At 38.2% G+C, this 16077-nt stretch overlaps 1 long non-coding RNA gene across 1 annotated transcript; it reads right to left on the bottom strand.

Moving 5' to 3' along the window:
• Nucleotides 1–7093: 7093 nt before the first annotated feature.
• Nucleotides 7094–13091, bottom strand: LOC131401742 (uncharacterized). Its single transcript, XR_009217919.1, has 4 exons — nucleotides 12944–13091; nucleotides 9109–9160; nucleotides 7528–7615; nucleotides 7094–7174 (listed from the first exon to the last, which is right to left on the bottom strand). It is a non-coding gene; the product is annotated as an uncharacterized LOC131401742 (long non-coding RNA).
• Between the last annotated feature and the right edge of the window lie 2986 nt (nucleotides 13092–16077).

Consider the following 16077-nt stretch of genomic DNA (forward strand, 5'->3'; position numbering starts at 1 on the left):
AGCAAGATCCAACAATATTCTGCCTCCAGAAAACATCTCAGCTCTAAAGACAAACAGAGGCCCAGAGGGAAAGGATGGAAGACAATACTCCAAGCTAATGGCAAAGAAAAAAAAGCAGGTGTTGCCATACTCATATCAGACAAAGTAGACTTCAAGATAAAACAGGTTCAGAAAGACAAAGAGGGCCACTATATAATGATAAAAGGGACCCTCTGCCAGGAAGATATATCAATTATAAGTATATATGCACCCAACATAGGAGCACCAAAGTACATAAAGCAACTATTAACAAACATAAAGGAGATATTAACAACAACACGATAATAGTAGGGGATCTTAATACCCACTTACATCAGTGGATAGATCATCCAGACAAAATGTCAATAAGGAAACAGTTGACTTAAATGAAAAACTGGATGAAATGCACTTAGTAGACATATAAAGAGCACTTCACCCAAAAACAACTGACTACACATTCTTCTCAAGCGTGCACAGAACACTCTGAAGGATAGACCTTATGCTGGGAAACAAGGCAAGCCTCAATAAATTTAAGAAAAATTAAAATAATAACAAGTATCTTTTCAGACCATAATGATATGAAACTGGAAATAAACTATAAGAAAACAACTAGGAAAGTGACAAAGATGTAGAGATTAAACAACATGCTACTGAACAACCAATGGATCATTGATGAAATCAAGAGAAATCAAACAATACCTAGAAACAAACACAAATGAAAATATGCCATACCAACTCACATGGGATGCAGCAAAAGCGTTCCTGAGAGAGAAATTCATAGCACTACAAGCCCACCTCAACAAACACTAAAAAGCCTAAATCAGCAACCTTGAATTACTCCTAACAGAACTAGAAAAAGTAAAACAAGCAAAGCCCAAAGTCAGCAGAAGGAGAGAAATAATAAAAATTAGAACAGAAACAAATGACATTGAGACTAAAAATACAGTAGAAAGGATTAATGAAACAAAGAGTTGCTTCTTTGAGAAGATCAATAAAATTGACAAATCCTTAGCCAGACTTACTAAGAAAAAGAAAGAAAAGGTTCAAATAAATAAAATTAGAAATGAAAGAGGCAAAATTACAACAGATACCATGGAAATACAAAGGATTATAAGAGAATACTATGAAAAACTATATGCCAACAAATTGGACAATTGAGAAGAAATGGATAAATTCTTAGACTCACACAACATCCCACAACTGAACCATGAGGAAATAGACAATCTGAATAGATGCATCGCAAGTAAAGAGATTGAAATAGTAATCGAAAACCTCCCAAAAAATAAAAGTCCAGGACCAGATAGCTTCTCCAGTGAATTTTTCCAAACATTCAAAGAAGATTTAATACCCATCTTTCTCAAACTATTCCAAAAGATAGAGGAAGATGGAACACTTCTTAACACATTCTGTGAAGCCATCACCCTGACACCAAAGCGAGGCAAAGACAATACAAAGAAGGAAAATTATAGGCCAATATCACTGATGAACATAGGTACAAAAATCATCAATAAAATATCAGCAAACTGAATACAGCAATACATTAAAAAGATTATACACCATGATCAAGTGGGATTCATACCAGGAATGCAGGGTTGGTACCAACTTAATACACCACATCAATGAAACAAAGAACAAAAACCACATGGTCATCTCAATAGACCCAGATAAGGCATTTGACAAGATCCCACATCCATTTATGCTAAAAACTCTCCACAAAATGTGTATAGAAGGAAAGTGCCTCAACATAATAAAGGCGATTTGTGACAAACACACAGCCAGCATCATACTCAATGGGGAATGTCTGAAAGCCATTCCTCTGAGAACAGAAACAAGACAAGGCTGCCCACTCTCACCACTCTTATTCAACATAGTACTGGAGGTTTTGGCGAGAGCAATTAGACAAGACAAAGGGATAAAAGGAATCCAAATAAGCAACGAAGAAGTGAAACTCTCACTATTTGCAGATGACATGATCTTATATACAGAAAACCCTGAAGAATCCATTGGAAAACTATTACAAATAATCAACTACAGCAAAGTCGCAGGGTACAAAATCAACCTGCAAAAATCAGTTACACTTCTGTATGCTAATAACAAACTAACAGAAAGAGCGCTCAAAAAGATAATACAATTTTACAATTGATTCAAAAAGAATAAAATATCCAGGAATAAATCTTACTATGCGGTGAAAGACCTATACAATGAAAACCACAAGACATTACTGAAAGAAATCGATAACGACATAAGGAAATGGAAAGAGACCCTATGCACATGGATTCGAAGAATAAACATGGTTAAAAAGTCTATATAACCTAATGCAATCTACAAATTCATCACAATCCCAATCAGAATCCCAATGACATTCTTCACGGAAATAGTACAAAGAATACTAAAATTCATATGAGGCAACAAAAGACCCCCAATAGCTAAAGCAATCCTAAGAAAAAAGAACAAAGCTGGAGGCATCACAATCTCTGACTTCAAAACATACTACAAAGCCATAGTAATCAAAACAGCATGGTACTGGTGCAAAAACAGACACATAGATCAATGGAACACAATTGAAAGCCCAGAAATAAAGCCACACATATACGGACAGCTAATCTTCAACAAAGGAGCAAAGAACATATAATAGAGAAAGGAAAATTTCTTCAATAAATGGTGCTGGGAAAAGTGGACAGCCACGTGAAAAGAATGAAAGTGGACCATCTGCTATCACCATTCACAAAAATTAACTCAAAATGGATCAAAGACCTGAAGGTGAGACCTGAAACTATAAAACTCATAGAAGAAAATATAGGCAATAAACTATTTGACATTGGTCAGAAAGGAATCATTTTGAATGCCATGTCTAATCGGACTAGGGAAACTAAAGAAAAATTAGGCAAGGAAGACTTCATCAGATTAAAAAGCTTCTACAAGACAAATGAAACCAGGATCAAAATGATTAGACAACCCACCAGCTGGGAGAAAATATTTGCAAAACATATATCTGACAAGTGGTTAATCTTCGTAATATATGGGGAACTCACACCATTGAACAACAAAAAACAAACAACCCGATCAGAAAATGGGCAGAGGAAATGAACAGACACTTCTCCAAAGAAGATATACAGATGGCAAATAGGCAAATGAAAAAATGTTCAACATCACTAATCATCAGGGAAATGTAAATCAAAACTACACTAAGATATCACTTTACACCCATTAGAATGGCTATAATCACCAAGACAAGAAAACAACAAATGTTGGAGAGGTAGTGGAGAAACAGGAACACTTATACACAGCTGGTGGGAACGCAAACTGGTGCAGCCTCTATGAAAAACAGTATGGAGATTCCTCAAAAAATTAAAAATAGAAATACCCTATGATCCAGCCACCCCACTACTGAGAATCGATCCAACGAACCAGAAATCAACTATCCAAAGAGGCTTATGCACCTTTGTGTTCATCACAACATTATTCACTACAGCCAAGACATGGAAGCAACCCAACTGTCCATCGACTGATGATTGGATCAAGAGGATGTATATATATATATATACACAACAGAATACTAGTAAGCCCTAAAAAGGACAAAATAGTCCCATTTGAAACAACATGGTTGGACCTAGAGGGTATTATGTTAAGTGAAATAAGCCAGAGAGAGAAAGACAAATGCCACATGCTCTCACTCATATGTGGAATATAAACCAACACACAAACAGAGAAAACTGTATAGTGGTTAGCAGGGGCAGGGGGGTGGGGGAGTGGGCACAAGGGGTGAAGGGAGACATGTATATAGTGATTGACAAACAATAATGTACAACCGAAATTTCACGATGCTATAAACTATTAAGACATCAAAAAACAGAGTAAGTTAGTATGCACCACTAGGAGGAAATGAAGTGGTAAACTCGTAAAAGACATTCTTTGATAATCTTTTGTATTTCTGAGACATGTGCTGTAATTTCTCCACTTTCATTTCTGATTTTACTTATTTGTGCCTTCTCTCCTTTTTTCGTGGCGAGTCTAGTTAAAGGTTTGTCAATTTTGTTTATTTTTTCAAAGAACCAGCTCTTGGTTTTATTAATTTTTCCATTGGTTTTTAGTCTCTATTTCATTTATTTCTGCTCTGATTTTTATTATTTCCCTTCTTCTACTGAATTTTGGCTTTGTTTGTTCTTCTTTTTCCAGTTCTTTTAGGTGCATTGTTAGATTGTTTATTTGAGATTTTTCTTGTTTGATGAAATAGGCCTGTATTGCTACAAACTTATGCGTAAAGATACATGCACCCCTGTGATCATTGCAGCGATATTCACAATAGCCAAGACTTGCAAGCAACCTAAGTGCCCATAAAGGGATTAATGGATAAAGAGGATGTGGTATATACACAATGGAATACTACTCAGCCATAAGAAATGATGAAATCCAGCCATTGTGAAAGCATGGATGGACATTGAGGGTATTACGCAAAGTGAAATAAGTCAGAGGGAGAAGGTCAAATACCATATGATTTCCTTCATTAAGTAGTAGATAATAACAACAACAAACAAACACATAGAGACAGAGACTGGATTGGTGGTTACCAGAGGGGAAAGGGGGAGGGAGGAGGGCGAAAGGGATAATTCGGCACATGTGTGTGGTGATGGGTTGTAATTAGTATTTGGGTGGTGAACATGATGTAATCTATGCAGAAATAGAAGTATAATGATGTACACCTGAAATTTATACAATGTTATAAACCAATGTTACTGCAATAAACAAAAAATTAAAAAAAAATATATATATATAAATTTGTTTGTGAGCTATGAGAAGTTTAATTTTATTGAGGTAAAATATGCCCTACCTACAGAACACCTACATGCAGTTACCATAATCAATAATTTCTCAAACTTGAAGTAAAATATACATTTCTTCTCATATCACTATTCTATATGTCATCTATAAGATATCAATGCTGTTACAGCAACTTTATTAATTGACTGAAAATATATAAATAATAGGCAGAGAATTCTTAAAGCAGAGACTTGAATAACTATAGCAAAAGAAGTGCTATCATAAGACCGCCATTTGATATTTTAGCTCATTTTTAAAAAGATGACTAAAATGTAAGATTTTTACAGAATAGGGGACCGTGACGGTTAAAACAAACAATGACAAGCAATTACACTATCTTATTAGCTTGCTATCTTAGGACTAGAAGAGGAATTCAAGATAATTAAAATGAAACAAAGTAGTTTTAAAAACTATTGATAGAGACTCTTTTTAACCTAACTCTCTATGTATTTGTGACAATTTTTAAAAATTATCTCTTAAAAAAAAGCATCTCTACTTGGCCCATTTGAAAAATCTCAAATTTTGCCCTTTGGAAATGAAAAACAATATCTAAAATAATTTCAAGAGACCATACCTTTCAGTTTATAGTAAACTAAAATTTTTATGAGTTGATTTCTCCTTATTAAAAACTATTTGTTTTAAATTTAGGTTGTAGAACTCAGATAGATGATTTAAGAGGCTCTGGGCATTTAGGCAGTTCTCAATTCTAAATCTCTCTATATTCTTTACTGAAATACATGGCTCATACATACCTCCTCTAACTGTTTTTTAAGATCAATTATTTCTTTTCTATATCTTTCCAGGAGAGCTTCATCACTTGATACCTCATTAACTTAAGGGATATTCTTCATAGACTGAGCAGTTCCGGCAAACTGGGAAAAAATACAAGAGAGTTAAGTGTTTGACACTGAAAAGTTAATTTACTTAATATTTAGATTCCTCGTAACTAAGTTTTGTAAAGAAAAATCAATACTCTTCCCAGGTGGCTTAATGCTTGTGAACACAGAGCATTCTATGTCCCTGTGACAATGCTCGTAATTTATCCTAGCTGCTAGTCTTCAGGAGAGTCAAAGAAATATCTTGATGACAGGTGCTGACAAAGAAACTACAAACACTGGCTCACTGGAATCCCATCTACACCTCAAAATCCTGTGCAAAGGTTCCTTCTACTCTAAAGATTTGCCTCCAGTCAAAAGACTCTCTCCTTCCTTTGATCTCTGTCCTACTTATTAGCCACTTAACTCTTAATCCATGGCAAGCATGTTGGAAGACAGGTCTTTTCTTCCCTATAAGACTATAAATTCTATGAAGCCAGGGACTCTATCTTCTATCTGCTTCTCTGGCAGGATTTTGATCCAGTGCTCAATAGCTACTTCAAGCAATGTTTCTTCACATATGAGTGTCAGAAGGAACTTTTATTTTGGTTAGGAAGCTTGGCCCTGAGCTAACATTTATTACCGATCCTACCCTTGTTTTGCTGAAGAAGATTGGCCCTGGGCTAACACCTGTGTCCATCTTCCTCTATTATTTTGTATGTTGGATTCCACCACAGCATGTCTTGATGAGCGGTATGTCAATCTGTGCCCAGGATTAGAACCTGTGAACCCCGGGCCACTGAAGTGGATCACGCAAACTTAACCACTATGCCACCGGGCTGGTCCCCAGAAGTAACTTTAAGAGGATATGTGTGGGGGACCATTAAATGACACTGAATCCTTCATTGAGATAGATAGTCTACTGACATTCCTCACTTTTCCTGTTTTAAAAAAACAGAAAATGCAGGCCTTAGGCTCAGAGAAATTTCAGACAATAATTCACTAACAGGAATTTAAGAATTATTTTGTTATAAATACACACCCACCAGTTTTTTGGGTCACCTTCTGTTTGTTGCAAGTGATAACCAGTTTTTCATTTATGGGATTGATATATAGTTTCCTTTTATAATAAGTTAAATTTAAAAAGTGAGTTATTTAAAGAAAAAATCAAGTCAATTTCAGTAAAATACTGAAGAACAAAATTGTGTAGGTGGCATATGAATGACTGAAGTTTGGGAAAATTAAGGAATGTTCTTTAGTAGACAACACATCAACTTTATTTTAACAGGTATATTATATCAATTAAAAAAACTGTACCTAATTTTAGTAGGTAATTTTTTCTTCTGAAAGATAATTTCCCCCCATAGTAAGTTGAGATAAAAATCAAACTCACTTGAAGAGTAGTCAGGGTTTCATTCAAAGACACTGGAATAATTGTGCAGATAATACATGTTTTTGCATTTCCTCCCAAGGAATTCTGGAGAATTCGTGTTAATTTGCTGTCTCGATAATTTATGAAAGCACTGAGTGAGGAACGAGTTTGGGAAGAAAAAAGAGTAAAACTTTTTATATAACAAACGTGGTTGGTTTTTAATGCAGAACCTTCAATTAACTACAGTTAAAAAATTGATTCTTTACAGGTTACACGAGGCCAAGCAAAACTACTAACTAAAAATATTCCATTTAATTTAGAAAGTAAACTTAGTAGGTCACAGTCATACATACAAGAAGCAATTCATGCTCATGGAATCACAGCAGCTTTTGAATATATGGGAGAAATCAGTACATTTGTTTGAGTGTCACTGAAATATCATAATTTTCCACCTAATGAAAAACGTTAATATTAATAGGTAAATGTACAATGGGATAAACTTACCCATCTTGTCCATCACTAAGTTTCTTGATCACTTGTCGCAAAACAAATAAGCTACGATTTATATTACAGCCTTCCTTGAGTTTCACACCTGCATTTATTAAATAAATAAATGAAACTAAAATTTTCCCCTGTACTAGATTATGAACTTACTTATCAGTAGGTTATGAGAGAAATTAGAAACTGCAGGGTCAGATGCTACAGTCTGGGCTTCAGATTAGATCTGCGCCCACCTTTATTACCACAGGTAGCAGGCGCTCTCTCTCTCTCTCTCCCACCTGTTACGTGAATCAGAAAGGCTCTCACCAGAGAAACAGCAAGAAGAAAAAGATGACTAAGAAAAGATTAAGGAGAGAAAGCCATGTCCTAAAAGAGGCCTGCTAACTCCTCAATTCAAATCTATTTTTCCAAACCCCCAAATATACGCAACTAATGACTTACAACCAAATTAGTTCATAGCAGCTCACAACCAAACACATTCTTATTTTTAAACTATTAATATGCCCACATGGCTCAAACAAAAACACACGGAAAAAGCCCTCTCTCACTTTTATGCTCCTTTCATTCAGTTCCTGTCCCTCTACCGGGAAACCACTGTTATTAGCTTATTCTTCTGGAGATTTTTAGAAATACAAGTTCATATATATTAAGTTTTCCCCTTTCTTTTTTAAACAAATAGTAGCATACCATACACACTATTTTGCACTTTGCTTTTTTCACTTGGCAACATACCATATATCTTATTGGTAAACACTGGTCTTTCTCATTCTTTTTTATAGAATGGAATATCATTGTATGGGTCTACCAGAATGTATTCACCCAGCAGCCTGCTGAGGGACACGCAGGTGTTCAGTCTACCCTGTACACAAAAAATACTGCAAGAATCATTCCGAATAGCGATTATCTCACAGGTGCCTTAGTCAGCTATTGCTGTAATATTGCTGTTACCAAGCCAGCTTAAAACAACAGGCCTGAGGAGCCACTGCTTTGGTGAGTACATGCCATGCTCAGCTGAGTGTCTCTATGTCAGGCTGCAGAAAATTAACACAGAGAGAGGCTTGACACATTTACGGTTCTGAAGCTTCCTATCCAAGTATGCTTTTCCATTTGTTTAAGTGTTCGGTTATGTCCTTCAGGTCTGTTTAAAGTTTTCTTTATTTTGATCTTGTGCAATTTTTGCTGAGTTTCTTCTCAGGTATTACATCTTCTAAGTCATTATTGTAAATGGGATCTTTTTGTACATTAAATATTCCAACAGGTTGTTCTATTATGAGTTATTCATGTCTGTACATTAATTTTGTACCCTGTCACCTTTCTGAATTTCCTTACTGATAATGGTGTCCATGGTACTCTCAGGAGCTTTCCAGCTATAAATCTCATACAGAGTTTTAGCATTTTAACTGATGCTATAGCAGCCCAAAGAATATAATTAACCAGATAAGGAAGCTGCTCTTTATGTTAAAGACTTTTTATCACAAAATTATCACCATTACCTTATTAGATTCTAAAATGCCTGCTGCCATTTGTATTCTGTAAAAGAACAGCAGGACATTCAGACCAACATATTTCATGAGTTTTCATTACCTTCAGCACCTGTTTTTTCAGCTCTTTCCCAGCCTGCAAGATCAACCAAATTCTGTAAGAGAGGAAAATAAAACATTAGGAAGGGTAACTTGAAAATAATAAAATCCAAACTACCGAAAGAACGTTTTTAATCCATGGCTTATCTGAATACCCCGTGTTTCCTAGTCTCTCACCCCACTCTTTAGGCCTTCCCTTGTCTGAGTCAAACTGACCTCTACACCTTGTTCCTTCTTTATAACGCATCCTCTATAATGTTGCCAGAATAGTTTCACTTTCTTGCACCAAGTTCAAAATCTTACCATGGTGAACACAGTTCTCCACAATCTGGTACTTGTGTTGCTCTAGCCTTATTCCTGGCCATCTTTTACTCTTAACTCTGGATGAGCTCCTGACTATGCGCTCCACAACTCATGTACTGTTACACTTTGCCATTCCCTTTGTTTAGCTAGTTCTGACCTTCTAGTCCACCCCTACTCTCTATTCAGCACCAAAGGCACATGTTACCTTCTCAGTGCAGCTTTGCCAACTTTATCTTTTTTCCCCCACACCTTGAATGAACTGTTCTTTCAACTGTGTACCCAGAGATCTTTACAGATATGACTTATTATTATAGCCCTTACTGTGTTGTGCTAGTCATTTATGTCTCTGACTACACTGTAGCATCTTTAAAAGCATGGGCCTCTCTTTAATTTCACAAATTTTGCCGAAACAAGTGACCTCCTGTCCTGTTCCAGGCAGCATGTCAGGTGCTGGGACATGGCAGTGATCCAGACAAAGAAGGACCCTGCGCTCAGAGAGCTCACATTCTGCATGGGGTGGGATGGGGGAGAAAGTCAGTGAGAGGAGAGAAAAAGACAAATAAGCAACATATCACCATGAGGGTAATACAGACAATTTAAACAGAGTGCCAGAGGAGGGAAGAGGAGAGGTCAGAGTATGTTCTTAGGATTGAGTGGCAGGAGAAGGCTTCCTATTTAGCTAAAATCTGCAGTGACAGAGAAGAGGAAGCCAGCCAAGCAAAGACCAAGGGACCCAGACTCCCAAATAAAGAACAGCCAGCACACCCAGTCACAAAGCAGAAATGAGCTTTGTGTGTTCAAGAAAGAGAAAGGGCAGCATGGCAGCGTTGGTGAAGCAGAGATGGGACAAGACAGGGTAAGAGAAGTAGGAAGGGCTCAGATTATGTAGGGCTTTGTAGGCAAGAGTAAGAACTGCAATGGGAAGCCATTAGAGGGATTGAACAAGAGAGTGACATATCTTGATTTAACTTTCTGAAGGGTCACCTGTGGGCCCTGGGTGGAGAACAGATTGCAGAGGGGCAAGAGTGGCAGCAGGAGCCCAGTCAGGCGGCTTGTGCAGAAATCTGAGTGGAGATGACCGTGGCTTGTGCTGGGGAGTGTGCAGTGGAGACGGTAAGTATGGAGGGATGTCTTCTCTATTCTTTTCATCTCAGAGCTCAGCACTGTGCTCAGAACAGGGCAAAGGCTCAGTAAATATTCTTACTGCATTAAAAGGAAGTCAGAGATTTAAATTACTTCTCTCTGTGGAGACTTCCAGGGATAAGCAGGTCATTATACACTTCTGCTTTATAGTCCTATCTCAGATACTTCTTTCCTCAAAATATTCAAAGAAATTTGATGTTTCTTGTACAGTATCTACCACAGATGACCTAGATACATAATAAAGGGGTGAAGTGGTGGTGAAGGCAGCATGAACTAAGGTATAAAGATGGGAACAATCATTAGTGTTCAAAGATACCAAGAGGTCCAATCTACCTTTAAGGGAGGAGCTCAGGTGGAGCAGAAGGATGTCAACTTAGACTGGTTAAGACTGGACAGATCTTGTTAAGGAAGTGATGCAACAGAAGTTTAGCCACATTAGAATTCTGTATATTGGACTGAAAAAGGAAAACCAGGTCGTGGAGGCCAGGTCCAGTGGAATGATACAGTAATTCAAGTGAGATGAGGACTTGGGTATGACACCCATGGAAAGCTAAAGGGTGGAATCAATAAGAAATGGCGATGATGGGAAAAAAGGGAAGGCAGAAAAAGATGAGGCAAAGCTGACTTGGGTTTCCAGCCTAGATGACTAGGATAATGCTGAAACTACTGGAAAAAAGGAATATTCACCATGGTAACAAAAAATAACTTGGTTTTAGTAACACTAAAGTTTGAGCTAACAGTGGGACACAGTTATAATCTTTAGGAAGATGTGAATGAGAACTCAGAGATCTAGATACAATAAAAACTCGGCTGTCATCAAAAGAGAAATGCTAACATAAAGTCAGAGGGCAAGCATGGGAAGTAAGAAAGGCCACAGAACACTCCTGTGTTGTTGTTAGGAGGGTAGGAAAAAGAAGCCACAGAAGCGAACAGGGAAGGATCAGAGCTAAGAGAACCTGGATATTATTCTCCCAGAAAGGCCAGGAGACATTCAAACCAAGGCCCCCTCCAAAGAGCCAGAAAACGACTCTCTGGGAAGACTGCATTCCAAGAAGATACCTAGAGTGAATGGGAGTCTGGAGGGTTGGACTTGATGGTATCTAAAGTCCCTAGATAATAGAGCATCAAAGAACATGAGAAAAGTCCAAAAATGGATCACTGAATAGGTCAAGAGTATTAAAGCTAAATTATTAAAAGTTAAAATTTCACTGAAATATCACAGGCCAGGTTTGGGAAACAAAACAGAAGTTAGGTTTTGTAGCATTTTTTGTTGTTAAATTAAAGCAGGACTAGACTATTGAAATAAATATTATACTGCGTAATAAAATAACTGCGGTGAACTAGAATTAGATATTTAATTAAGACTCTGACTTTTCAAAATCTAAAAGTGAATAAACATATTATAGATTTATTACTTTTTTCCCTGAAGTTTTCAAATCAAACAGAATAATCTTAAATCATATCCCACATCAAGCTAAAGAATTTAGTCCCTGAAGACAGAGAATAAAGCAATAATGGTAAGGAATAGGAAGGAAACACAAAAATGAGAGATGATACAGTGCAGCAAAAAGGAAATGGGGGTTTACTTATATGGAAAGAAGGAATATTTGTATAATGCTTATATTCACTTATTCAACAAACAAGTATTGAAGATAAACTAGGTACAATGTGCTGAGGCTACAAAGATGAATGAGATATCACCCTTCTCTGACGGATTTACAGCATAAACATTGTGTTTATAATCTAAAATTTATTTTCTTATTGTACCTAAAAATGAACTTGAACATGTGATTTATTTATAACCATCCACGTAGGTTTTTGTTGATTTCCCAAGTCTCAATTCTATTGGCTGAAACTAAATAAATAATAAAAAATATCCGGAGAGAAGTCAAGATGGTGGCATAAGCAGACTCTGAACTCAACTCCTCCTGGGGACACAGACAATTTACAACTACTCATGGAAAAATTACCCCTGAGAGAGAACTGAAAACTAGATAAGAGGAACTCCTGCAACAAAGGACAATCATAATTGAGGTGGAAGAGGCAGAAACTCCCTTCTGGAGAGAAAAAAATGCCGCCTTCACGAGCTGCAATGCTTCACAGCCACCCGGGAGCAGGCCAAAGGTACACAGCTCTCCCTGGAGGAGCGGGGCCCTGAGCCGGGGAGCGCCCCTGCTCTAGGCACTTCGTGGACCCAGCACAATCGAGGTGAGTGGCATAATATCTGACTTTGCCTCCTACTAAAACATTGGGGAGTACCCCCATAAAAGCTGGTTCACGAAGAAATTAAAACCGACGTTTAGAGGGCCCACGCGCAAACACACCCGTTTCAGAAATCAACATAAAATCACCAGAAAGAAAGGTGCACAGTGCTTTGGTGAAAACAGACTCACCTGATAGGCTCTGAGTGCATCTTAGTGAGAGGTGAGACCTCTCCAGGAACTGGGACATTGCCGGCGGCCATTGTTGTGGCCTGGTGTGGGCGTGCTGACACAGACACCATTGGAGTTCTCCCTGGGGCCTGCTAGCCCAGGGTCTGTCCCCCTACTAGAGCACCAGTTTAATCCAGCTCAGCCAGGGCAGGCAGCCCACCCTGTTGTTGGCCCCACTCAGCAACAAGCCCTCAGGCAACTTGTGGGCCTGCATACATTGGTGACTGGATTCTCTGCAGCCTGGTGACTGAGCCCACTTCTGTGGGGCAGGGCGTTCACAAGGAGTAGGTGGAGAGTGTGGGGCAGTGGTGGAGTGTGGGGTGCGCCCACCGTGGAGAGACTGGGTCCACTTCAGGATGTTGCGCACATGGGCCAGGACTGTGTTGACTGTGTGTGTGGACCTGTGGGCGGTGGGGCTTGTCAGCTGCAGAAGACTTGTGCTTCCCAAAGACCCACATAGGGGTTTTGCCCCACCTACCGAAGCCTGAAACAATTGGGTGCTCCCATGCCTGAGGCCAACCCCACCCAGCTGCAATCATCAGAGAGCTGACAAGAGACTTAAAAGCTGGAGGCTTGTAGCAATTGTGAGCCCCTGAGCCTAACAAACTGCCACGCTGGGGGCCTATTCACTTGAAAGAACTACTGCAAACTAAATGTGGTGTTAGAACTTGCAGCCAACTGTGCTGGGGCTTCCCACACCTGATAAAGAGACTGAAGTGCCCACAACAACTACATAACTCAGCCTCTCTGGGCGCCTACAGGGAGAACAAACATACCACAACAGAAGGACACACGTAGCCCACATAGCGGTCACTCCTGGAACATTGAGAACTGAGGGAAGCACACTGCAGGCCTGCTAAGGCATCACTTATATAAGGTCACCTATCCAAGTGCAGGGCATGTAGCTGACCTAGCTAATACACAGACACGGGCACAGGAAAAGTGGAAAAATGAGAAGGCAAAGGAATACCTTCCAAGTAAGGGAACAGGACAAAACCCCAGAAAAGGAACTAAGTGAAACAGAAATGAGCAAGCTACACGACAGAGAGTTCAAACAAAGAGTGTTAAGGATGCTCACTGATCTGGGGAGAAGAATGGATGAACTCAGTGAGAATGTCAAGAAAGAAATGGAAGATATAAAAATGAACCAATCAGAAATGAAAAATACAATACTAGAAATGAAAAATTCACTAGAGGGACTCAAAAGCAGAGTTGAGGAAACAGATGAACGGATCTGCGAGCTGGACGAAAGACTAGAAGAAATTACCCAAGCTGAACAGGTAAAAAAAAAAACAGAATTAACAAGAGTGAGGACAGTCTAAGGGACCTCTAGGACAACGTCAAGTTCACTAGCATCCGAGTTATAGGTGTCCCAGAAGGAGAAGAGCGAGACAAAGTGGCAGAGGATCTATTTGATGAAATAATAGATGAAAACTTCCCTAACCTAAGGAAGGAAACAGACATCCAGGTACAGGAAGCACAGAGAGCACCAAAGAAGATAAATCCAAAGAGGTCCACACAAAGACACGTCATAATTAAAATGTCCAGAATTAAAGATAGAGAGAGAATCCTAAAAGCCCCAAGAGAAAGACAAGTTACATACAAAGGCAACCCCATAAGTCTATCAGCTGACTTCTCAGCAGCAACCTTACAGGCTAGAAGAGAGTGGCACCACATAATTAAAGTGCTAAAAGGGAAAAACTTACAGCCAAGAATACTCTAGCCAGCAAGGTTATCATTCAAAATGGAAGGAGAGATAAAAAGTTTCCAGACAAAAAAATTAAAGGAGTTTGTCACCTAAAAGCCAGTGCTAGAAGAAATGTTAAAGGGGCTGATTTGAGGGGAAAAGAGAAGACCACAAATAGGAAAAATTATCTATTTCCATGATAAGAGAGTAATGGATACAAATGCACAAAAAAGAGGTTAGATATGATACCAAAAACATAAAATGAGGGAGGAACGGAGTTAAAGAGTAGAGCTTTCAGACAGAGGTCAAACTAAAGAGACCATCAATTCTGTATAGAGGTCTACTAAAACACTGAGAAAAAAAGTTAAAAAATGGCAGTAAGTACATACTTATCAATAGCTACTTTAAACGTCAATGGACTAAATACTCCAATTAAAAGGCGTAGGGTGGCTTTTTGGATAATAAAACAAGACCCATATACATGCTGCATACAAGAGACACACTTCAGACTTAAAGACACTCACAAACTGAAAGTGAAAGGATGGAAAATGATACTCCACGCAAATGGCAATGAAAAGAAAGCTGGGGTTGCAATACTCAGACAAAATAGACTTGAAAACAAAAACTGTAAAACGAGACAAAGATGGTCAATACATAATGATCAAGGGAATGATCCAACAAGAGGATATAACACTTGTAAATATTGACGCACACAACATAGGAAAAGCTAAATATATAAAGCAATTATTAACAGACATAAGAGGAAAAATAGACAGTAACACAATAATAGTAGGGGACTTTACCACTCCACTTACACAAACGGATAGATCATCCAAACAGAAGACCAATAAGGACACACTGGCCTTTAATGACACACTAGAACAGATGGACCTAGTAGATATACACAGAGCATTCCATCCAAAAACCGAAGAATACACGTTCTTTTGAAATGCACATGGAACATCCTCCAGGGTTGATCACATATTATGTCACAATACAAGTCTACATAAATTTAAGAAGATTGAAATAATACCAAGCATCTTTTCCGACCACAATGGTATGAAACTAGAAATCAACTATAGGAAGAAAATCAGAAAAGCCACAAATAGGTGAAGATGAAACAAAATGCTACTGAACAACGATTGGGTCAACGAAGAAATCAAAGAAGAAATCAAAAAATACCTGGGGACGAATGAAAATGAAAATAAGACATGCCAGAATTTATGGGATACAGCAAAAGCAGTACTAAGAGGGAAGTTTATAGCAATACAGGCCTAGCTCAACAAGCAAGGAAAATCTCAAATAAACAATCTAAAAATGCACCTAAAGGAACTGGAAAAAGAAGAACAAACAAAGCCCCAAATCAGTAGACGAAGGGAAAAAATAATAATCATTGCAGAAATAAATG

The sequence above is a fragment of the Diceros bicornis genome, assembly GCF_020826845.1.
Source record: "Diceros bicornis minor isolate mBicDic1 chromosome 13 unlocalized genomic scaffold, mDicBic1.mat.cur SUPER_13_unloc_1, whole genome shotgun sequence".
Classification (NCBI taxonomy): domain Eukaryota; kingdom Metazoa; phylum Chordata; class Mammalia; order Perissodactyla; family Rhinocerotidae; genus Diceros; species Diceros bicornis.